General features: G+C 42.6%; 2 long non-coding RNA genes across 9 annotated transcripts; one reads left to right on the top strand and one right to left on the bottom strand.

Moving 5' to 3' along the window:
- Positions 1–7519, bottom strand: LOC132805666 (uncharacterized). 4 transcript variants are annotated; one of them, XR_009640937.1, is made up of 4 exons: positions 6773–7519; positions 6167–6355; positions 2205–2270; positions 1–943 (listed from the first exon to the last, which is right to left on the bottom strand). It is a non-coding gene; the product is annotated as an uncharacterized LOC132805666 (long non-coding RNA). The 4 variants fall into 4 exon arrangements; XR_009640935.1 differs by lacking the exon at positions 1–943 and adding an exon at positions 1125–1323; XR_009640938.1 differs by lacking the exon at positions 1–943 and adding an exon at positions 1125–1211.
- On the top strand, positions 7033–24969 carry LOC132805665 (uncharacterized). Of its 5 annotated transcripts, none has more exons than XR_009640931.1 (7): positions 7033–7778; positions 15286–16654; positions 18182–18356; positions 18970–19055; positions 19723–19874; positions 23330–23495; positions 23651–24969. It is a non-coding gene; the product is annotated as an uncharacterized LOC132805665 (long non-coding RNA). The 5 variants fall into 5 exon arrangements; XR_009640933.1 differs by lacking the exon at positions 18182–18356 and adding an exon at positions 12791–12887 and having other exon boundaries at positions 7034–7778; XR_009640932.1 differs by lacking the exon at positions 18182–18356 and having other exon boundaries at positions 7038–7778; positions 15286–15448; positions 16050–16654.

Here is a 24969-nt window from a genome sequence, read left to right as displayed (position 1 = left end):
TTCAATCAACGTTTTATATTTCTTACGTTTTGTCATTCATGGATTTAATCTGGATGATTACCTACCTATTCCATATGACTTCAGTGCAGTTGGTTTCATGCTGCAAAACCTAAGTTGTTGCACAAACACATTGTTGTTTAGGTATGCAGCAAATTTCAGAAATGCAGTAAAATAACTGAATCCATGAATTCCTTACATTATGAACAAATACAACACCTCAGTGTAGCCCACAGGAGGATGCCATTGTTTCCAGACTATGAAATTAGTATTTTTAATTCATTTGTGGGATGTCAGTATCACTGGCTGGGCCCAGCATTTATTACCCATCACTAGCTGCTTTTTGAGAACGTAGCACTGAGCTGCCTTCTTGAATTGCTGTAGCCCATGGACTGTACATAGACCCACAACGTTGTTAGGGAGGGAATTCCAAGATTTTGATGCAGCAACACAAAAGACGACGTAATATATTTCCAAGTCAAGAGGGTGAGAGGGTTGGAAGGAAACTTGCAATGGGTGGTGCTCCCACGTATCTGCTGCACCTGCACTTCTAGATGGAAATGGTTGTGGGTTTGGAAGGTGCTGACTGAAGAACTTGGGTGAGTCTCTGCAGTGCATCATGCAGATGGTACACTACTGCTATTGATAGTCGGTGTTGGAAGGAATGAATGTTTGTGGATGTGGTGTCAATCAAACAGGCTGGTGTCAAGCTTCGAGTGTTTGTTGTAGCTGCACTAATCCAGGCAAGTGCAGGATATTTAATCACATCCCGACACAGAATCCTTATACCAGTGCAAGGAGAGAGTTTAACTTGGAAACCTGTGGATTCTCCATCATGGACAATTCCTTTGGATTGTGCTTAAGAAATGGAATTTCCTGCTAAATAATTCCTCTCAGCATGGAACCCTCCGTAAGTCTCCTTTAAAATCAAATTCTTCTGAGTGTTCTGATAAAATTAAATAGAATAGTTAATCAGAAAATGTTTCACTATTAAATACATGGTCTCACTTCTCAGTAACATAACATCAGATCCAATGCTTATGTCACAAACAGTTATATCAACTGTTTCAACTTAGGAAATTGTGGCAGCCAATTACATGAAATTATCGTCACCTACTTCCCGAATATATGAGTGTCTGGGCTCTCTATTTTTCAGCATCAAACTTCCCAATTCCAATGAGCTGTTACTCCAATGTAGTCTTATCGGAAATTTCCTGTCATGTGGTGAAGAGTGAAAATAGCGCAACAATACTCCCTTGTGTTGAAAGTGATATGCCCTCTGCTGGCAGCCCCACACCACTGCACATGGGTGTTGGAGGGTGAAAACTCTCAAGGATTCAGTCAGAGATGGAGAGAGGGAGAGCATCAGGTCACAGCACCATCCAAACAATCAGCACAAACAATAAAGAAATACACTCAGAGACAAACACGGAGACATACACGCAAGGCTGGTATACAGAGGGTTACAATTGGGCTTGAGGTCCCTTGTTGTGGAACATGCATATATGGAGAAATGTTGTGCTCCCTCTGCAATGTGGAAATGATTTGTCTTTGCACAATATTCCTGACATTAAAAAGAGTGCACCAGACCTGAAAGGTTAACTATTGAGTTTTCTTCACAAATGCTGCCAGACTTGCTGAGCTTTTCCAGCACCTTCTCTTTTTGCTTCTGATTTATAACATCGGCAATACTTTCAGTTTTTATTTTGCAATGTCAGAGAACACAGACTTTGATATTTTCTCCCAAACAAAATCTGCTGTTTGCGAAGTGATGTGGAATGTCCAGTGGAGGGTGGCATTTTATCATTTTAAACTCAAGGTGGATAGACAGAGAAAAAGTGAGGACAAACAGGATTCAGTCCCAAGACAACAGAGACAGCATTGCACAGAGATACTGATATGGAGATACACACAGATAAAGAAGAGACAGCGAGAAAGGGAGAGTGTGAGAAAAAGACAGACAGGGAGAAATGACACAAAGAGAAAGAGTGAGAGGATGGAGAAACAGGGTCAGAGAGAGAAGGACAGACAAAGAGAAGGAGAGAGAGAAAGACAGATAGAGACGGAGAGAGAGAGAACGATCGACAGGGTGGGAGAAAGGACAAGAGACTGGGAGAAAGAAGGACAGAAATTGAGAGAGACAACGTAAACTCCAACAGACACAAAAAGGAGTTAAGACATGGTCAGATTGAAGGGATAATACTCACTATTCCATTGTTCCCAGCTCTCTCGATAGTTTCTCACACGCATTCTCACCTCAGGTTTGCTTCTGCCTGGAAATGTATCAGCATGTCTCCATATTTGTCATAGAGTCATATTTGTACAGCTCAGGAACAGACCCTTTGATCTAACTCGCCCATGGCGACCAGATATCCTAAATTAATCTTGTCCTATTGGCCAGCACTTGGCCTATGTCCCTCCGAATCTATCCTGTTCGTATTCCCATCCAGATGCCTTTTAAATGTCATTTGTATCTGCCTCCATCATTCCCTCTGGTAGCTTGTTCAATACACACACCATCCTCTGCATGACAGAGCTGCCCCTTCAGTTCCTTATAAATCTTTTTCATTTCAACTTGAGCCTGTGTCTGAGTTTGAACTACCCTGCCTTGGGGAAAACAAGTTTGTTATTGCACTCAAGTGTCCTATAGAAACATCACTGGGCAAGATGTTGTCCTGAAACCATGCATAAAGGCAAGGACTGATTAGGGATAGTCGGCATGGCTTTGTGCATAGGAAATCATGTCTCATGAACTCGATAGAGTTTATTGAAGTAACAAAGAGGATTGATGAGGACAGAGTGATGGACATGATCTATATGTACTTCTGTAAGGCGCTCAACAGGCTCCCCATGGGAAGCTGATGAGCAAGGTTAGATCTCATGTAATACAGTGAGAACTAATCATTTGGATACAGAACTGGCTCGAACGTAGAATAAAGAGGTTGTTGGTGGAGGTTTGCTTTTCAGACTGGAGACCTGTGACTAGTGGATGTCACATGGGTCGGTACTGGGTCCACTACTTTTTGTCATTTTTTATAAATGATTTGTATGTAAACATAGGAGGGGGGACAGTTAGTAAGTTTGCAAATGAAACAAAAATTGGAGGTGTAATGGACAGTGAAGAAGGTAAACTCAGAGTACAACGGGATCATGTTCAAATGGGCCAATGGGTTGAGTGCTGGGAAAAGGAGTTTAATTTACATAAATGTGAGGTGCTGCATTTTGGAAAAGCAAATCATAGCAAGATTTATACACTTAATGGTAAGGACCTAGGGAGTGTTGCTCAATAAAGAGACCTTGGAGTGCAGGTTCATAGTTCCTTGAAAGTAAAGTTGCAGTGAGATAGGATAGTGAAGAATGCTTTCCTTTTTTTAGTTAGTATTGAGTATAGGAATTGGGAGGTTATGTTACAGCTGTACAGGACATTGATTAGGCCATTTTTCGAATATCATCTGCAATTCTGGTCTCCTTCCTGTCGGAAGGATGTTGTGAAACTTGAAAGGGTTCAGAAAAGATGGACAAGGATTTAGCCATGGTTGGAGAGTTTGAGCTAGCGGGAGAGGCTGAACAGACAGGTGATGTTTTCTCTGAAGCATCATAGACTGAAAGGTGACCTTACAGAAGTTTATGAAGTCATGAGGGGCATGGATAGGATAAATAGAGAAAGTTTTCTATCTGGGGTTGGGGAGTCCAGAACGAGCGAGCATAGGTTTAGAGTGAGAGCGGAAAAGATAGAAAAGGGACCTAAGGGGCAACTTTTTCACGCATACGATTACACGTGTATGGAATGAGCTGCCAGAGAACGTAGTCAAAGCTGGTACATTTAAAATGCATCTAAATGGGTATATGAATAGGAAGGGTTTAGTGGGATATGGGCCAGTACTCTCAAATGGGACTAGATGAGGTTTGGATATTTGGATGGCATGGATGAATTGGACCAAAGGGTCTGTTTCCATGCTGTACATCTCAATGACTCTATAACTGTATAGTACCCTGTGTCACTGAGTCCAAGATTTCCCAATGCTGCCTCCCCAGTCACTGGGACAGAGCAGAGGGCTCATGGAGGAAAAAAAAGTGAAGGCGGCATGGTGGCTCAGTGGTTATCACAGCTGCCTCACATTATGTGAGACCCAGGTTAGATTCTAGCCTCAGGCGACTTTCTGTGTGGAGTTTGCATATTCTCCCTGTGTCTGCATGGCTTTCCTCCTACAATCCAAAGATGGGCAGGTCAGGTGAGTTGGCCATGCTAAATTACCCATAAGGTTTGTTGCATTAGTTAGAGGGAAATGGGTTTGGGTGGGTTACTCTCCGGGGTTGGTGATGACTTGTTGGGCCAAAGGGTCTATTGCCACAATGTAGAGAATGGAATCTAATCTAAAATGCAAGGAGAAAACGATGGAAGGACAGAGAAAGGGAGGGAGTGAGAGAAAGGTAGACGGAGATCGCGAGATAGAGAGTGAAATCCTTCGGGACGAAACAGAATGTCAGCAGGTATGGGAAGAAAGTGGGGATAGAGGGATGGAAAACGCAGGAAAAGAAAGAAAGTAGGGAAGATGGAGAGAAATCCCAGGGACAGGCATAGGATAGGAACAGACAGATATTTGCAAAAAACAGAGAGGTAGAGCTGAGAGAGTGGGTGTGCCACTGCAATGCAGATAAAATGGTCTACAGACAAGAACAGTAAGATCCTACAGAGCTGAGACAAAGATGCAGAGAGATGAACAAAGATATTGATTTTGGAAATATTGAACGATTAAGCATTCCTTTAAAAAAAATGGTGAGGTGACAACCAAGCAGAGAAATGTAAGAAGGGAATTCGCAGGGCAATGTGAACAGGATGGAGGTGTGCAGAATATGGAGAGGTAGATTGAAGGAAAGACGTGGGAGAGACAGCTGGGAACGTGGAAGTAAAGATAGAGGGAATCAGTGAAATCTGTGGGGTTAGACTATGCAGCAGCCCCTTTGCTATCTTTTTGCCCCTTTAACTCACCCTTTCCATAGCTTGTCCCTTATGGTATAAATCCCAGAGACAGCCTGAACCCCACAACTGATTTCTCCTTGTGTTAATGAAGGACAAGGAGACAGCTCTTGTCTGACAATTCCTCATAGCAGAATAATTTGATTCTCTCTATCACTGTATTGTCAGAGTTTCAGGTCCCAATTCAAACATTGAATCAGTCATGATCCTATTCAATGGTAGAGCAGGCTCGAGACGCTGATTGGCTGCTTCTATTCCTATTTTGGATGGTCGTATGTCCTCAATGTAATCTTCCAGCTCTTGGCTATGATGAGACAGGACTGATCTGAAGAGTGATCCATCGTCTGAGAGTTTCAGAGTGAATCAGCCTTTCCGGATTAGACTTCCAGGCTCTGTGTGAGAAGTGAAATCCGCTTGATTCTCCCTTTAGTCTCTCACTGCAAGGTGGAGCAGGCCAGTCACAGGGAAACAAATAGTGGGCCCAATGTGCTCTCTCCACCAGCACAGTTTGGGAAGGACACATGGAGAGACTATTTCCTTCACTGGCTTCCCGTGGCCTCCCTTCTGGCTCGAGCAGGCCTAATGGCCTTGCTCATGGTTCCTATTGAATTGAAGTGAAGACTGGCTATAATTGTGTTGTACAGGGTGTGCCCCCTGAAGTGAGGTTGGTCAGCTCAGTTGGATGGAGAGTTAGTTTGCAATGGAGAGTGATGCCAACAGTGTGGGTTCAATTCCCACAACCAGCTGGGGTTACCATTGTGGGAGATTAAAGATGTAGTTTCTGCAAGAGGGGGAGGGGGTGTTGGCGGGGAGATGGAGGGGAAGGGGAACACTACTCAAACAGTCGCAGGATTCTTGCAGCATACTTAAGGCTAAGATTTTAACGAATATAGAGGTTTTTGCTTACAAAATAGTTTTAAACTAAGAAATAACTTTAAAGTGTTATAGTTGACCACAAAAGAAACAGTAGGGGCATTTCACAATACAGCTTATAGTTTGATAAGAGAAACTGCATAAAAGAACCAAGCTGTAACAAACAAGGAACAAAGAATGTAGACATACAAGGACAGCAGGATGGCCAGATAAGAAAATAACGAGAGAGGAAAAAAACAAGTGGGGTAATCGGCTAATGATAGGATGGGAAGAGGGAGGCGTGATTCCGCAACTTGCAAACTCAATAAGAATGCTTACATGCTTTGCTTTCGTGTGCATTTTTTGCTTTATTGCAGAGGCGTCCGGTACTTGCAAGGCCGTAATAAATTGTTCTTGTTTCCAAGGCTTTGTCTCAGGCTGATGTGTGAGTGAGTTCTGTTTCTCACACCATGAAGGATTCTCCTTCTCAACTTCTCCCCTCCCCTGGGGCACGCTGACCCTCGGATCCTACAGCCACGGTATGAAATGGTGTTAGACCAAACAGGTGAACGGTTACATTGAGGGGACTGAGTGTGAAAGGTTCTTGTCCCAATGGAACAGGGATCGTCATAAGATGGAACAGCAGAAGGAAGTGATTCACTCCCAAAGTCTGCTCCACCTTTCACTCAGACCATGGTTGATCTGATCATTCTCAACCCAACTTTCCTTTCCCCATCCCCATACCCCGCTGTCCTCCCCCCACCCCATTACTGAATAAAATCCCTGTCCTTCACGTTGGAAGATCACATTCCCAGTTCTCCAAGAGGACACTTATTCTGAACACTTATTATTCACAAAAATAAATGTCCAGGGAGATTTTCCAAAACAGTGAAATCTTTTGATTGTCTGCACAATAAGTTAAATAAGAAGGGTTGTTTTACCTACCTGCTGTTAGTTGTGTCGAAGGGTGAACGGATGGGAACCGTTATCTCTGCTTTAATCCCACAGGAGCTCCAGGGATTCACCTCCAGGGGGCGGCACCCAAGCGGGACCGCAATCCCTATTGGCCGGTACCATGACATTGACAGGGCCCTTACCCAATCGGAGGCAGCGGTGGAGTCGATTCCCGCCCTTCAGGTTTTCCAAGCGCGGCCGTTTAACCGACACTGCGCGAGGGTGGGTCTTGCGCATGCGTAACATTTCAAACCGGGACCCGCGTGACGGCCGTTGGTTAGTCTTCCCTGGGATTTCGGCTGGACTGGACGCAGAGAGCTTGTTTAAAACAAAAATCCGTCCCGTGACGGTATTAAAATCAAAAACACTGTTAATGTTCGGATATAGACTGTGGGGGAGGGAACACCAACCAGCTTATGTTCCCCGGGCAGGGACGGACGGACTGATGGAGGCAGGGAGGGCAGAAATGCCCCACAGACACACAATCAGAACTTAGTGGAAAAGCCCAGCGGATCTGGCGGAGTTCACGTTTTAGGTGGAGAGATTCTTCCTCAGAAGTGGAGGTGGTTACTGCAGATGCTGAGGGTTAGAGTGGTGCCGAGGAGCGTGGGACATTCTGATGAAGGCCTTTTGTCCGAAATGTTTATTTTCATGCCAGGCGGACGCTGTCTGAGCTGCTGTTGCGTTTCCAGCACCAACTCTGATCCTTCCTCAAAGGTACCTTTGGCCCAACCCCTCTGTGCTGATCGGACTCCGGATTGGCCGGAACCACGGCGATTGACAGGTTACTTGACCATTCGGATCCCGAGATAGTGCTAACCCCCGCCCTGAGGGATCCTGCGCAGGCTCGAGGCGCTGCTGTTGATCTGAGTCTGCGCGGAGGCGGGGCGTCTGGCTTCCAGGAAGTGCACACGCGTGGTGTTTAAACCCGGAACTGGGAATGTCTTCTGCGTGGTTTCGGCTGAGCGGACTGAGTATTATCATCCTTCCAATGAGGGTGAGAAAACATCTTTGATATTAGTTAACAAATTAACTGTGTACACATTGGGTAGGAGATCACACAATTCCCGGCGAGGGGAGGAGCTCGATGAAATCAATAGTCATAATTGTACAGCTCAGAAACAGACCCTTGGTCCGGCTCGTCCATGTCAACCAGATATCCTATATTAATCTAGTCCAATTTGCCAGCGCTTCGTCCATATTCATCTAAACCCGTATTCATTTTTTCCATTTTTAAATGTTGTAATGATAGCCACCTCCTCTGGCAGCTTATTCCACATATGCATCACCTTCTGCGTGAAAAAGCTTCCCCTCAATCCCTTTTAAATCTTTCCCATTTGTCCTTAAACCGCTATCTTCTAGTTTTGGACTCCTCCACCCTCAGACCCTGTCTATTTAACCTATTTATGTTCCTCATGACTTTATTAAACTTCTAAAAAGTCATCCTCAGCCTCAGGCGCTCAAGGGAAAACAGGTCCAGCCTATTCAGATTCTTCCCCATAGCTCAAACCCTCCAACCCTAGCAAAATCCTTCTAAATCTCTTCTGAACACTTTCAAGTCTGAAAGAATAAGAACAAAGTCACACTGCACACAAATAGGCTATTTGGTTAATCCTCGGGTAAAAAATGAGGTCTGCAGATGCTGGTTAATCCATCTATCCCGTCCGGATTTCCTAAACTGAACTAGATGAACTAGCTGAAGTATCCCTCTGAACCTTTTCCTTTCGGGTGACATGGTGGCTCAATGGTTAGCATTGCCTCACAGCACCAGGGTCCCAGATTTGATTCTACCTTTGACCGACTGTGTGGAGTTCGTATATTGTCCCCCTGTCTGTGTGGGTTTCCGCTTGGGGCTCCAGTTTCCTCCCACAGTCCAAAAATGTGCAAGTTAGGTAAATTGGCCATGCTAAGTAACCCATAGTATTCAGGGGCCTATAGGTATGGTAGCCATGAGATATGCAAGTTTACAGGAATTGGGTAGGGGATGTGGCTGGGTGGATCAGTGTCAACTCGTTGAGCCGAATGGCCTGGTCCCACAATGAAGAGATCCAATCCAATTACTTGTCCAGTTTATGTTGCAATCAGATGTAACAGGACACCAGAACTGGATCTGATGCATCGTAGGATTTTGCATGAAGTGAGAGGAGAAATTATGGGGGCACTAGCCAGAAGATTACACTCTTCCCTGCAATCTGATGAGTACCAGGAGATTGTAGGATTGTTAGCATGGCAATCTTTTATTTTTCTAAAAAGAGTTGTAAAGTTAATCCTGTCTTGTCTGTTTAATTCCAGAGAAACCTCTGGCAACAATTATTTGGGATAAAGCTTGTAGTCAGGCTGATAAAGGCGGGTTGGTTAGGAAAAATCATGGTGAAATTGTGCAGAACTAACTTGCTGATGTTTTTTGATGAAGTAACAAAGTGCTGATGAGGGCAATCTACATGAATTTCGTGAAGGTACCACGCAACAGACTTGAGGAAGGTTGTCATTCATGGTACAACAGGGAGGGGCAACATGGATACAACATTAACTATGTGATGGGAAAGAGAGAGAGTGACGGCTAATGGATATTTTTTGAGTTCGAGGAAAGTTTGGGATAGAGCTCGCAGGATGTCAATGTTGGGAACAGCATGTTCCGGGGAGGAGGAAGAGCAAGGCTATGTAAGGGATCCTTGGATAACAAGGGAGAGTGTGAATTTAGTCCAAGGGTGAAAAAGAAGCATATGGAAGGTTTTAGAAAGCTAAAATTGGGTCACACCTGTGATGAATATAAAAAAGCAGAAAGAATCCAAGCAGGGAATTAAGAGAGCAAGAAGATGCTGTGAAATGATTTCAGCAATTGGGGTTAAAGAGTATCGCAAGAGTATTCTACACATTTATTAATAAGAGGATAACTGGGGAGAAGGTAGGACCACTCCAGGATAAAGGAGGGAGCATTCATTGGTATTCTCCAGGAGAAGGATATGGTGGATAGTGAGATTAATGCGGAGAATGCAAACATGCTAAGGCATACTGAGACCAAGAAAGAAGTGTTCGATCTCTTGATGAGCATTAAGGTGAAGGAGTCTCCAGAGCCTGATGGTTTCTACCTCAGAGGAAAGAGAGCAGATTGCTCAGGCCTTGATGAGCTTTGCATCCTTGCTAGCCATTGGACAGCTCCTGGAAGACTGGCAAGTAGCAAATGTTGTTTTTCTGTTCAAGAAGGGAGACAGGGATAATCCAAGAAACTATAGACCAGTGAGTTTCTGATCAGTGGTTGGGAAGCTGTTCAAGAGAATACTTAGAATGTATGTGCTTTTGGAAAAGCGTGGCCTAATTAGGGACAATCAGTATGGTTTTGTGTGTAGGTCATGTCTTACTCACTTGGTTGAACTTTTTGAGTAGGTGACAAAGGTAATTGATGTGGATAGAGCAGTGGATGTTGTTTACATGCTTTTTAATAAGGCTTTTTTAACAAGGTCCCTCATGGTAGGTTCATCTAGTAGATTAAGATGCATGGGATCCACTATGACTTGGTTGCTTGGATTCAGAGTTGGCTGGCCCGTCGAAGGCAGAGGGTAGTAGTGGAATAGTATTTTTGTGGCCAGAGGTCCACGACCTGTGGTGATCTGCACAAATCTGTACTGAGAATTGTACTGTTTATGATACATATGAATGATTTGTATGAAAATGTAGTTGGGTGGGTTCGTAACTTTGCAGTTAACAAAAACATTGTTGGAATTGTGGATAGTGCAGAAGATTGTCAAAGGCTACAATGGAACATAGATCAGTAGAAAATGTAGGCAGAGAAATGGCAGGTGGAGTTTAATCTGGGTAATTGTGTGGTGCTGATCTTTGGGAGATCAATTGTTAATGAAAAGCATGCAGTTAATGCCAGGACATTGAGTACACTGATGTACAGAGTTGAAGTCCATAGTTCCCTGTAGGTGGCCATGCAGGTGGGTATGGTGGTAAGAAGACATATGACATGCTTCCGTTGTTGGTTAGGGAATTGAAACAAGACTCGGGATGTATGTTGCAGCTTCATAAGATCTTGGTTAAGTCACAGTTAATGTTGCATTTGGCTTTAGAGTGGGTGCAGTAGAGGTTTACCAGGATGCTGCCTGAATTAGAGGGTATGAGCTCTCAGGAGATGCTTGAAACACTTGGATTGTTTTCTGTGGAGTGCTGGAGGCTGAGGGGTGACTTGAGAGAAGTCTGCAGCCCGATCTGCTGTGCTTTTCCGCACTGCACTCTCAACTACAAAAGTTAGTTGTTTGGATAGGCTTGACAGTAATAATCTTTATTCCAGAATTGAAATGTCTAATACAGAGAGGCATGCATGTAATGTGAGGGGAAAGTTCAAAGAAGATGTGGGGAAAAAGGTTTTTAGAGAGTGGTAGGCGTTTGTAACATGCTGCCAGGGATGGTGTTAGAGGCAGATACAATGGGAGCGTTTGAGATTATAAGATAAGCACATGAATTTGCCAGGACTGGTCAGATATGGAGCAAAGGTAGGCAGAAGGGATTAGTTTAATTTGGTGTCATGTCTGATACAGCACAGTTGGCCTAAGGCCCCATTGCTGTACTGTATTGTTCTATGGTCCGATGGTGAGAGACTCTGTGCAAATTTCCATTAAATGCCTAGTGCAATTTAATGTCTGTCACTTCAAAGCAGCTACTAAAGTAGCACTATTGCAGCACAGTGGTACTGCCTCTCTCTCAAAACAGAAAGGAACACAGTTAATGGTAGGGCCTTGGGGATTACAGTTGAAGAGGTAGACCTTGAGGTTCCTTGAAAGTGGTAGACTGGCTAGTGAGGAAAGCATTTGGCACGCTTGCCTTCATTATTCAGAATATTGAGTACAGGAGTTGGGACATCATGTTACAGCTGTACAAGACAATGGTAAGGGCACATGTGGAGTACTGGGTACAATTGTGTTTGCCTGCTTTATGGCGGATATTATTAAATTGGAAGTGTGTAAAAATAATTACGAGGATGTCACAGAGATTAGAAGGTTTAAGTTATAAGGTGAAAATGGATAGGCTGAAATGTTGGAGGCTCAGGGGTGACCTTTATGGAGGTTTACCAAATCATGAGGGGCATATCCAAAGTCTTTTCTCTCGCTTAGGGGATCGAAAGATATTAGTTCAAGTTGAGAGGGGAAAGATTTCAAAGAGACCTGATGATATATACATGAAAACAGACCCCTCGGTTCAACTCGTCCTTCCTCACTCTCCTATCGAGCTGTGACTCCACTTTCAAGGAACTATGAACCTGCACTCCAAGGTCTCTTTGTTAAGCAACACTTACCATTAAGTGTTATTAAGACCCATCCTGATTTGCTTTTCCAAAATGCAGCACCTCACATTTATCTAAATTAAACTCCACCCCTTGGCCCAATGGCCCATACTCTATGGTAACCATCTTTGCTGTTCACTGCCCCTCCAATTTTGGTGGTGTTTGCAAAGTTAAGAACCATACCTCCCATGTTCATATCCAAGTCACTTGTATAAATGATGACAAACAGTGGATCCAGCACTGATCCTTGTGGCTCGCCTGGTCACAGGCTTCCAGTCTGACAATCAATTCTCCATCTCCGCCCTTTGTCTTCTACCTTCAAGCTATTTGTGTATCCAAATAATTCTCCTTCTATTCAGTGTGATCTATCCTTGCTAACCAGTCCACCATGAGGACCTTTGTCGAACATCTTACTGACGTCCAAAGATCATGTACATTACTCTGCCCTCATCAATGCTCTGTGATTCTTCAACAAAACTCAATCAACTTAGTCAGACTGTATTTTGCACGCACAAAGCCAAGTTAACGATCCCTAATCAGTCCTTCTTTTCCAAATACAATACATCCAAATACTCAGGATTCCCCCCCCACCCCCCCAACAACTTGTCCACGACTCATGACAGGCTCACTGGTCTATTCTAGAGCTAACTGTAGTTGCACTGACGTGGAGGAAAGTTGAATAGGTAATCTTAATATTTTCAAAAACCTTTCAATTTTTTTTATTTCAGGGCATCATCATTTGAGAAGGTGTAATGCTGCCATGGGTGAAGGTTTGAGTAAGAGAGAAAATTAGATATTTTCAACAATAATGGGAATAGACACAAGGTATTTTCTGAGTGAAAAATGTTTTCTCCTCTCGAAAAAGGCTGCTGAACTTAAGCAAAAAGTTGACATAGCACGAGGCAATTGGCTAGGTACTAAGCAGGATGAGTGAAGGAAGTGGCCATTTAGAATAAGCTTGTCTATCAATTGGCCCAATGACTGGAATAAATGTAGACTTCTGTCCCAGCTGTAGAGACACTTCCCTCTGCACCAATAGACCCAAGAACAACATTGCTTATTTATCATTCTGTCCATTTCCAAGATGTTCTCAATAGCCTCTATTAGTCATTCATTCCAAATACAGATGAATGATTCTGAAAGGAGTTGCTCTTTCACTCGGGCCATTTTTTACCCGTGAGCCCAGTAGCAACAGCAACTGTGGGAGAGAAAAGGTCTCAGGCTGGAAAAGCATCAGGCCTATATGAACCTCCCTTCTTTAGGTCAGGCTGGGATTTGGACGTGAGGTGCAGCAGTGCTTGAGGCTGCGGAGCAATGAGAGGTGAGTGAGGGCCAGGAGGCCACCTGGGTAGGTGAAGGCAAGAAGCTGAGATTTGGCGAGCAGGGGGAGGCTGCGAGGTAGTGAGTGGTTGAGTATGACTGTCCATGTACAGCCATCTGAAGGAGAGCTGTTGATGTGGTGCTGTGGTTTTTCTGTGTCACTGGAGAGAAGGAGGGCATCTCAATAGGGTTAGAGATTGGATGCATATAGAAACATAGGAATAGGAGTGTGTGCTGTGGGTGAGAGGAAAGATTAGGAGCCGGAGTAAGCGATTGAGAACTGGTAACTCCTTTTCAGTTAACTTCTTACATTTGTGGCAAATCAACTGTTTAGTTATGATACATAGAGAGGAAAAATGTATGATCTGTGTCAGTTGAGAGTGGTTTACTGATCTCTGAGAATAAACAGGCATATGGTGTGGATGTGTTGCTTGTGGCAACAGTCTTCTGTTCAAGTGTTGGGTCCCTCTTCCTCTTGGTGTTTCTCCATCTTCTTGGTGAGGACTGTTCCTGTCGCCAAGCACTAATTTGACTGAGCAACAGTGAAATGACAGCAAATTCCTTCCAAGCTTTCATGGTGGATGACTTGGAGGGAATCTTGCAGATGGTTCCGTGCATTTGATGCCCTTGTCCTTCACGATGACAGAGGTTAGAGGTTTAGAAGGTACTGTCTAAGGAGCCTAGATGAGTTATTGCAGTGTTTCCTGTCAATGGTGAAGGTACTGCCATTCAGTGTTGGTTGTGAAGGGAGTGAATTTTGAAGGTGGTGGATGGCGTGAAACATGTGATATTGGTTTGACCTGTCACATGTCAAACTTTTTCAGTGTTGCTCATCGAGGCAAGTTCCATAACATTCCTGACTTGTGCCTTGTGGATGGTGGATGCTTTCTACATCTAATCTGTCTATCTCTTTAAGAACATTATAACATAGTTGATTCTTCTAATCTTCAGAGAAAACATGCCCAGTCTCCTCAATCGCTAATTTATAGGACAGTCCCACCAACCCAGCAATCAGTTTAGAGAACATCCCTATACTCCTTCTTAGGTAAATAGGCAGGAGGACCAGAAGTGTACACAGTACTCCAGGTGAGATCTCACCTGTACAAAGGAAACCAACAGCTAACGCAAAATTTGCCTTCTGAATTGTTTTGTGCACTGTCATGCTAACGTTCAGTACCTTGTGAACTGTACCTTGTGAACAGTATCTTGGTCCTTCTAGACCTCAATATTTTCAAACTTTTACCATTTTAAGAAATGGTCTGCATTATCAGGCCTCCAACCTTGTACTTACTCACATTCTCTTCCATCTCCCATGCTCTTCTTTATTCACTCGGCCTATTTAAGTCTACCTGAAGCCTCTTGGCACTTTCCTCAATATTTGCAATCTCACGAAATTTTATGTCATCTGCAAACTTGGAAATATTACAATCAGTCCCCAGAACAGGGCCCCAATCACTGATCCTTCTGGTCACACCTTGACAACCTGAGAATGACTCTTTCAATATGAACTTATTAAATAGTGGCACGGCTTGAAGAACCAATTGGCTTCTTGCTTGTATTTGCTATGGCATTGTCAGGACCATGTGTCGATTTACAATGAGATAACTGGAGTATGGGGTGGGTGGTTTTAATTAAAGATCCAAGGGAAAGTAGCACCAACATTGAACTCTTCATGTTGAGTTCAGAGTGAAATCAGCTGATTATTGAAACAGTTCTTGATCCTTGTCCACTTTCAAATTTTTTTCCTTAATCGATTCAGTTGCTGCTCACAGGTTTATTGAAGGTGAAAATAAAATCTGCACCAATTTATTCAATAGTAATTGCCAAAGTCATGAAATGGTATTTGGAAATTGTTGTAATGATAATATAGCTAACATTGAGAACTGCTATCTCTTTGTTCTAGGTGAAGGTATTCAGCAGAAACACAAGGAAATACTCCAGGTACAAACTGAAAAGCTGTGTGATCACTATCCGAAGAAACAAGTTTCCAGCTGGTTGATCGATATGCTGAGTTAATGCTAATCGCTAATGTACGAAATTGGACATTTAGAGAAGATGAACATCTGGTAAGAGGCTGAGTCCGTGAAGAGTGTAGAGAGAAACATCCCTGGAGAGAACTGGACAAAACACAAACTGATCAGTTGTCCAAGAGCAGGTTTTTTTTTCTCCCCAGAGAACTTCCACATCTGGGAGTGTGGTAGCAGTGATTGGGGACCCAGGGACTGGAAAAACAACAATGGTAGAAAAGACTGATTGGGCCACTGGGAAAATATACCCAGAATTTTTATCTGTTTTCCGTTTTAAATTTCGGGATTTGTATGCTATTCACTCAGGAATGCTGGAGCAGTATCCTTATTTTGGGAATGATATGGGAGAGGTCTGGAAGAACCCAGAGGGATTGCTCTTTATATTTGATGGTTTGTAAGAAATCAAATACAGTATCGATTTTTCTGATGGTCTTAAAAGTAGACCCTCAGTTCATGTGCACTGATTCTGAATGCTGGTGTGACAGTGTCTGACATTGTGTACACTCTAATCCAGCATAAGCTGCTCCCGGGATGTTCAGTGCTCGTGGCCAGCTGTCCCATTTAATGGAAATAGCTGAGATCATGTCTGGGCTGAAATCCTGCGATTTGTTGGTGATGAGCGGAATGAATATTTCAACAGGCTTTTTGAAGATCAGATGATGGCAGCCGCTGTTTTCAAACAAGTGAAGGGGAACAAGATCCTATGTACCATGGTCTACAACGTTTTGTACTACTGGATCCTCGATCTGTTACTGAGTCCCTTTTTCACATAACAAGACAGGAAGCTGCAGCAACTTCCCAAGATTATCACCCAACTATATTTTTACTATAGTTACAACGTTGTGAAAAACCATGGCTGAGAGATTGAAGACCCCTGTGTTGTGTAACTGAAGCTTGGTGAGATGGCTTTCACAGGATTCTGAAGAGGAAGGTTGTGTTCAGGAATGTAATTCTTGTCTGTTTTCCTAATGGAACTATTGGAGAGAGATGATTCTGTGCACTGGGTGGTTAACACATTCCCACACCTCGCCAGCCAAGAGTTTGTCGCTGCCTTTGCCCCAGATCCCAGGGACATTTGAAGCTCTGCAGTGAAGCCCATAGCAAGGAAAACGAGCTTGATGGATTGAGGCTGGCTCCTGGTGGATAGTGGAATGTCAGTGAATTCTATGACACAATTAACCACCTCAACGTGCAAGACAATTCTGAAGGATTCCAATATCTGGCTCCTGAATGCCAAGTATTGAGGTAATGCTATGCTGGTTCTTAAATCCTTTCTGAATCTTCTCTAGTAAAGTAGTATCCTTCCTGTAGCCAGAACTGCCAGATGGGAGGGTTGTGTTGTCTCATTTTAACAGAGATTGGAATTAAAGAAGGAACAGAAATAGAGCAAATTTTCCAGTCGTGATCATTAATATCTTGGACAGTATTTCCGATAAGGGATTTAGAGTGAACTGAGGGGGATTGAGAGATTTTACAGGTGACGGTACATTTGTATAGATCTCTAGGTCTCTTCTCGAAACACTACCCAGGGCTCCACCATTAACTGATTAAATCCTGCCCTTGTTTACTGTACAAAAATGCAATAAACTCCATCTGCCACTCCTCAGCCTGTTTTCCCAATTGATCATGATCCCTTTGTAGTCTCAGATAACTTCGTTCACTATTGAGCATACTAACAAAGAGAGTGGTGTAAGGAAGGGGCTGAGCACTATTTCTGAAGCACTAGCATGGGCAGTAGTATCAACAGACAAGGATATGCGATGGGGTGGGGAGCATGATAGTCATCGGAGTCTGTGAGCTTATACATGCAATTGACAAGGAGGCAATTGTCTGAAATGAGACAGGAGAAAGTGAAGACAGGAGAAAGGTACCATAGAAGGTCCATTGAAAAAAGGGCATTTGTGGAAACTGAAAATAGGTCAATGAATTTGCTCCATATCCAGCTGATTGAAGGGGATGGCGTAAAGACAGTAATGAAAGTACTGGCTGGAGCAAGGTAGCTGAGTAAGACCGGAACAAAAACAAATACACACAGGCAGCCAGACCAATGCGTCCTACACCAACACCAAGTGGGGATGCTCCAGTGTTTATACCCAGCACCCTCACAAACACCCCTTACAACAGCACATGAGCAGTGATTTTTTTTTTCATTTCTGGATCAGAACTGTTATTTAACAGTTGACTGTGTCAATGAGCTGAAATGAATCAAGTCCAAATAGGGCACTGGGACCCACAAGAGGTGGTTGAAGGAAGCTGAAAGGGAAAGGGATTGATGGGTCCTTCTCAGGGAAGATCGCAAGCTCTGATAATTTTATCCTGCTCCTTTTAACTGAGCTTTACACCAGTTAGAGAAAGGTCAACATGGACAAGAATGTGAGTGAACTTTAACACAAACACACAAAACTTACTCTCAGTCTGACTGCACCCCTTCATCAGTCTTGACAAGCCCTTGGACTGACTATCTCCTGACCCAAACTGACTAGTTTTGACTAACCTCAGGAACCTGCCACCCTCTGCATCCACCACCCTCTTAACCTGCCACTGTAGCCACTTACCTCACCCACATGCCCACCTTGCCCTTTTGTGAACTCACTCACAAGATGTGAGCATTTAGCATCCATCCCTAGCTGCCCTGAGGAGATTAGTAGTGTTCTGCATTTTCGAACTGTTGCAGTCCATTCACTCATTTGCTGATTCACTTGTTCATTCAGGCAGACACTCAGACACACGTGCCAAAATGAGTTTTGTCTTCTGCTTCCCTTGAACCTACAGCGTATCAACAAAGATGTCCAAGGGATGCTAGACGTCTCACTTCTGGAGAAGCCAGGCTTAAACGACACTCCTAGAAATACCAAATAACATCCAGGAATGGAAACGTTTGAGCAGTTGGCTCTCCATTGATTATTGCTTTGCAGAAAATCCAAGTATTTAATAAATGACAAAAGAGGTAATTTGCAAAATAAGCAAAGGTGAAGTGTGGTAAAAACATCTTCACTGAGCTAGCAGCCCTATTTGGTGTATGAACTATGTTGTCTGGGAATATGGTGAAGGCAGGTTCAATCGAGGCATTCAACAAGGCATTTGATGATCATTTGGCTAGAAATGATGTGCAATGATATGGGGGGAGAAAAGGAGGCTATTAACACTAGTAATGATGCTCATAGAGAAGGCAGTGCAGGCACAATGGGCCAAATGGTCTCTTCCTGCACTTCTGTGATTCTGCGTGATATCAGACTTCAACACAGCATAAAACCAGTGATAGTGAATTGACAGCCAGTCCACTTTGTTCTTGTTTCTCTGTTCCATTGGCTTGGGAACTTGAAATTTCATTGAAAGTGAAATTGGGTGAGGTATATCTCCAGTGATGGGTCTTGAGTCAAATATCATTGTTACTTGCCATTTATTAATTACAGTAGAACCTTCCAATTTGTCCTGGTAAATTGTATTTTTACATCAAAGAAGATTTTATTTGACTTTTTCTTGTTTCCTGTAATATTCAAGACACAAACTTTGCATATGTTTTGGTTTGACTGTATATGTTTCTCGCTACCTTTGTTTAGTCTCCAGAGTAATGACCCAGAAGATTCAGAAATAAAATTACATCTGTGGTTGAGAGGAAACCGAACTGCAGAATACAGGGACTGGAGTAAGTAACAGAATGTGAGATGTTTATAATGGCTAGATGTCTGACAATGTACACTTAATAAAATGTGTGCAAGTTTAAGCATATCAGGAATGACATTAATAGCAAACAGTGGAAGTGAATTTGGAAAAAAGTGGAGAGGTAAATTAGATGGCATCATATTTGCCAGCTTTTCCAGGCCCACCCAGTAATCAAACTCTGAATTGATTGAACCTAAACCGGCTGTGCATGGTACAGAAGAATTGGGCAATCTCCTGTATTCTGTGTCTGTACTAGTGAAAGGACTGTGTGTGACTGAGGAATACAAACTGTAAAATGCACACACTGCAGGAGGTACCAGACTTTGTGGCATTGTGTTTGACATTGTCAGACAATGTACTGTATCAGCAACGATTAAAAAGCACTGCATTTCTAAATATCAACAATACTTTATTCACAGTGCTCAGTGAGAATGATAAATTTGGTACATTGCAATTAATAAAAATGGTATAGTATTGGTATTGTTAAATAAGGTGCACTTTTGTTAGAATTGATAATCGTACAAATATACTCCAATCAGTAACATTATTCTGTAAAGACTGTACGTAGTTGCAGTATCCTTGTCCATACTGAATTTTATGCATGCTATCTTTCCTGCTTTCCATTATTTCCCTTGTTTGATCCAATTTAGCATTAATGGTGTCCGTGACAGATTCTGGGACCTAGGACCTCATCTCTGCTCTCACGGCACACTGATCAGTGATGGACCTGGCCCAAAGTGATGATAAATTGGGTCATTTCTGTAGCTCTGGGGATTCCAAACTGTAAAATATAGATTCTGAGGTAAGTTCCAGATTGTGTGATTATAAGAAATGAATATCTGGCACAGTGTGATGACAACTGACAGTAATTATTTCATTAACAACAGTGCATTATTTTTAGACCCCGTAATGACTTATTAATTAAGCTGCCCGTTATTTGTGTTAGTGATTGTGTATTTTGAAACAAAGTACTTAACCAGCAGAAGTAGTCATGGCATTAAACACTGTGACAATTCTTATCAGCAAAATTGTCAATAATAATCATTTTGTACATTAATAGTTCTATTACACATTAACAATAATTAGCTTGTTGCTAGTACCAGTGTGTTTAATAAATTCCATAGTACTCATGTCAGTGACCGTAATTAAAATATTTTAAATATTCCACATTAAAGGGACACTGTACATTATTATGGTCAGTGATAGTGTTGTAAAATGTTATACATTGTATGTCATTAAGACATGAGTCCATAAGTAGTAACAGGCCATTCAGCCCCTTTAGCCGCCTTTGACATTCAATAAGATCATGGCTGATTTCCACTTTTCTGCCCTTTCTTCATAATCCTTGATTCCCCGACTGCATCATTGAAGTTTGCATCATACGTAGGGTGTTTAGAAATGCGTTTGACATGCTTGTCTTCATTGCTTAGCCTTTTGAGTAGAGGGGTTCAGAAGTTGTGCAGAATATTGGTGAGGCCTCTGCTGGAATGATGTGTCTGTGTATGCTAGCCCAGTTATAGGAAGAATATTATTAAGCTGGAGATGGTTCAGAAGAGATTTACTAGGCTTTTGCGTAGTATGGAAGGCTTCAGTTATAAAGAAAGGTTAGAATTTTTTCACTGGATCATAGGAAGTTGAGAAGTGACCTGACAGAATTTCATAAGATAATGAATTAATTTGTAGTTTTTTTTCACCAAGGATGGGGGATTTTGAGACTCGGGTGCATATTTTTCAGGGAGAAGAGATATTTTATGAAGACTTAAGAACAACTTTTTTTCCCACAGAGGGTGGTTCACATGTAGAATGAATTTCCTGAGGAAGTGATGGATGTGGGTACAATTGCAATGTTTAAAAGACATTTGGATGGGTAGATGAATAAGGAATGTTTGGAGGGATGTGGGCCAGGAGCATGCAGATGGGGCTAGTTTAGTCTGGGATTATGTTTGGCATGGACTGGTAGGACTGAAGGGTCTCTTACCATGAGGGATGACTGTGATTCTGCCTCCACAGCTCTTTATGGCATGGAATTCCAAAGACAACCCTCAGAGAGGACATTTCTCCTCATCTCTGCCTTAGAATAAAGAGGTGCTAATTTAAGACTGTCCTATGGTTCTAGACTTTCCCATGAGGGGAAACCTCCTGTCAGTATTTACCCTGTCAGGTCCATTAAGAATCTGGAATGTTTCCATGAGATCACCTCTCATTTTTCTAAATTGCAGTAAATAGTGTCCCAGCCTGTTAAACCTTTTGTTTTTAAGACAATCTCCCCATATTATAGATCATCCAAGTGAATCTTCTCTGAACCGCATCCAATGAAATGAAATCTTTCCTGAAAGGAAGCAAAGCTGCTCACAGTACTCCCAATGTAGTCTCATCAGCATCTTGTGCAGCTGCAGTAAGACTTCCTGACTCCTGTATGTCAACCAACTTGAAATTAGATCAAACATTCCATTAACATTATCCCTGTTTGCTAGCTTTGTGTTTCCTGCGCAAGCTCCCTTCAGTTTTTGTTTTACAGCTTTCTGCAGCTTTTCCCTATTTAAATAATACTGATCTATTGTTTTCCTTCCAAAATGAACATGTTTATTTGTATTGGAGTGCTCATGGCAGATTTCATGTCTGCTTCACTTTAATTTCAATTTTCCATTTCTTTCCTCTCTCTCCATCCCTAAAGCCAAGCCTGTCAAATGCTGGCCTCTCAAATTCTGGTGCTCATGATCTTGTTTCTGCTGTCACTACAAATCAGTCACTAACGTTTCTGAAGCTGATCAGTAATAAACTGGAAGGTTCAGGAGTGGAAATGTTGACACCAAACTGAAAAACGCAGGCAATAAGGGGTGGGGGGGTGGGAGAGAGAAAGAGAGAGAGAAGTACTGGGCATTCATTCATAACAACTGGGTGGCTACAGTTGTAGATTAATATTTGAGCCACATCATTTGCATCATTGAACCTGTCACTGTAAGAAAGAATGCCATTCAAACGGTGCCAGCTTCCTTACAAAGACCTGCAAAGTTTTATTTGTCTTCCTTCTCGCTGTCAATTTACACGTTTTGCTTTTAAGAAAATAATCCAATGCTGTCTTGAATGCCTGATTTGTATCGACCTCACCATGCCCACAGGCAGAACATTCCAGATTCTAGCCATTTAATGCAGAAAATAATTTCCATATGTTGCCATTGCTTCTTTTACCACTTACCTGAAATAAATACTTTCTGGTTCTCTATTCTTTCGCCAATGGGAATGCTTTTACCCATGTATTCTAAGTTAATGGATGCACTAAGTTCTGAAAATATTTTTGCTGTCTACTTAATTTTAGAATTGGTTACCTTCACTATGCACAGAATAATCAAGAAAATTGAAATATTCCTTTGAATTCAATCTGATGAGATTTAAGGAAAGTATTAATGTAACCTTTGACCTGGCCCTCAGTAATGACATTTCAAAGTTTTCTCCTGTTGGTAATGCAGACATTTTCTGCATTTAACTCAAATATTAACTCACCCTGATTTTAACATTTTGAGGTTGGAGAACTAAAGCAGTTTGTTCTGTAAGTGGGACTAAGAGCTAAATATAAATCCTAGTACATGTTTCTATATCCTTGTGTACTTGATTGACACCACATCTGCATGCATCCCCAGTCCCTCCATCATTGATGCTCAGTAGCAGCAGTGTGAATTATCTACAAGATTCGCTGGAAAAGTTAATCAAAGATCCTTTGACAGTAGCTCTCAATCCGTGACCACTTCCATCTAGAAGGACAAGTGCAGCAGATACATAGGAGCACTACCCTTGAAAATTCTACTCGAAACCACTCACCATCCTGAGTTGGAAATATCACTGTCAGTGAGTGAAAATCCTGGAATTCCCTCCCTAAGATATTGTGGGTCAACCCACAATGGACAGTTAGACTGCGGCGATTCAAAAAGCTCATCCCCATGTATTGAAGGTGACAACTGGGAATGAGCAATAAATGCTGGCCCAGCCAGCAATGCCAATTCCCATGACTGAAAACAGAGAAAAGCTCCATTGGGAATTGTGATTTATTGCTCTTGATGTCAGGGAAGGCACTGCTTGAGTTCTGATGGAATGGTCCCAGGCTTCTCATTGTCATCTATGTCAGTCAGGCCTGGGAACATTCCACCTGCTGCTTCTCTTCACTTTACTGGAACAGAATATCCCATATTTTCCAGTTATGTCTGTTTCAGAAATACTGCTGTTAATAAACTTTAGTTCTTGTTCTTTCTTTGTCTCCCCTAGGGTATGTGCTGCTGCCTTCTCAGAGCTTTGTGCTGAGAAACTTGCCCTTGCTTTCAGTACAAACCAGTCACTGATGGAGTTGTCCATCTCATTAAACATCTTCACCAACAATTCTGTCCCCTCATTTTTGCATGGTGTACAAACTGCACAGTCTGCAATGGATCAAGTGAGTGTTTATGAGCTGCTTTAGTATTAAAAATTCAATATAGATTATGTTCAATACACTTCTATATTTATTATTGAGCACTAACCCCAGTCTCTCCATTATTTACACGGTGTTTCCATCTCTTTAGTTTCTGTTTAATCTTCAATATGTTTCAGATTGTGAGGAAATGGAGTTCACTCCAAATGGGAAGTCGCTCCGATCCAGACCGAGAGGGACTGTGTGAATCTTGGAAGTTATAGCATCACTACTGTTGTTATTTGAATATTTGTCGCTGATTCTGCACCCCACCCCCCCCCCCTTCCTTCAACCGGCTGTGTTCAAGGTTGAAATTCTATTGACGATTTCCCAGTCTCCACTTGAGCTAAGGTCATCTCTCATTGTGAGGTCAGAGGGCCCAGTCATAGAGTCATTAGACTCAGGGACTCAGCACTCAGTGTGGCTTCTACAGGATATCTTTGCCTCATTGTGACCTGCTGGGGACATACATTGGCATCAAGGAGCCAGAGTTGGACTCTGTCTGGGCTGCAATGGAACAGTGACAGTTACACTCAATATTCGTGTGTCTGTGGGGTAGATTACTCCAGGTTCCTGCTCAGTACCTTACGCAGTAAGGAAGGTTTAGATTACTTACAGTAGTGGAAACAGGCCCTTCGGCCCAACAAGTCCACACCGACCCTCCGAAGAGCAACCCACCCAGACCTATTCCCCAACATTTAACCCTTCACCTAATACTACAGGCAATTTAGCATGGCCAATTCACCTAACCTGCACATTTTTGGACTGTGGGAGGAAATCGGAGCACCCGGAGGAAACCCATGCAGACACTGGGAGAACGTGCAAACTCCACACAGACAGTTCCCTGAGGTGGGAATTGAACCCGGGTCTATGGCGCTATGAGGCAGTAGTGCAAACCACTGTGCCGCCATGTGAATCTGTGTCAGAGTGAAAGGGGACTGTGCCTCTCACTTGAGATGGACTCCCCTTCCAATAACATCCACTCTCTGGATTCACTCAGAGTGACAGCTTTGTTTTGGATATTCCTCGAATTGGACTTCACAATCAAGCAGCTCCAGAGAGAGAGAAAACTAAAGGATAAGCTTGAGCATGGAACATTGAGCACAAAACCTCAGCTTCCTGGGTAACTGCAGGAGTAAATTCTCAGAGTGACAGAACGTTCCTATACTTTGTTAGGATGATCTCCTCACTCTGTTGCATTATGTTGAAGTATTTGCAGTATTGCTTTTTCTTTTGAAGAGAATATTCCATCAGTGATAGTATAGTGTCTGGAAATGGCAGAATCCAAGCATGAATGAGAACCAGATATTAAAACAAAACATTCTGATCACGCATTTTGTCAAAAGATGTGTGGTCTTAATACAGGAACCGGTTGTAAAAGACAACATGCCAGTGACAATCAGACAACCGTGCAGAATAAAAACTAAGAACTGTGGATGCTGTAAATAAGAAACAAAAA

Source organism: Hemiscyllium ocellatum, chromosome 51 (assembly GCF_020745735.1).
Source record: "Hemiscyllium ocellatum isolate sHemOce1 chromosome 51, sHemOce1.pat.X.cur, whole genome shotgun sequence".
Taxonomy (NCBI): domain Eukaryota; kingdom Metazoa; phylum Chordata; class Chondrichthyes; order Orectolobiformes; family Hemiscylliidae; genus Hemiscyllium; species Hemiscyllium ocellatum.
The sequence above is the reverse complement of the archived record's forward strand: the minus strand, read 5'-3'. Positions and strand labels throughout refer to the sequence as shown.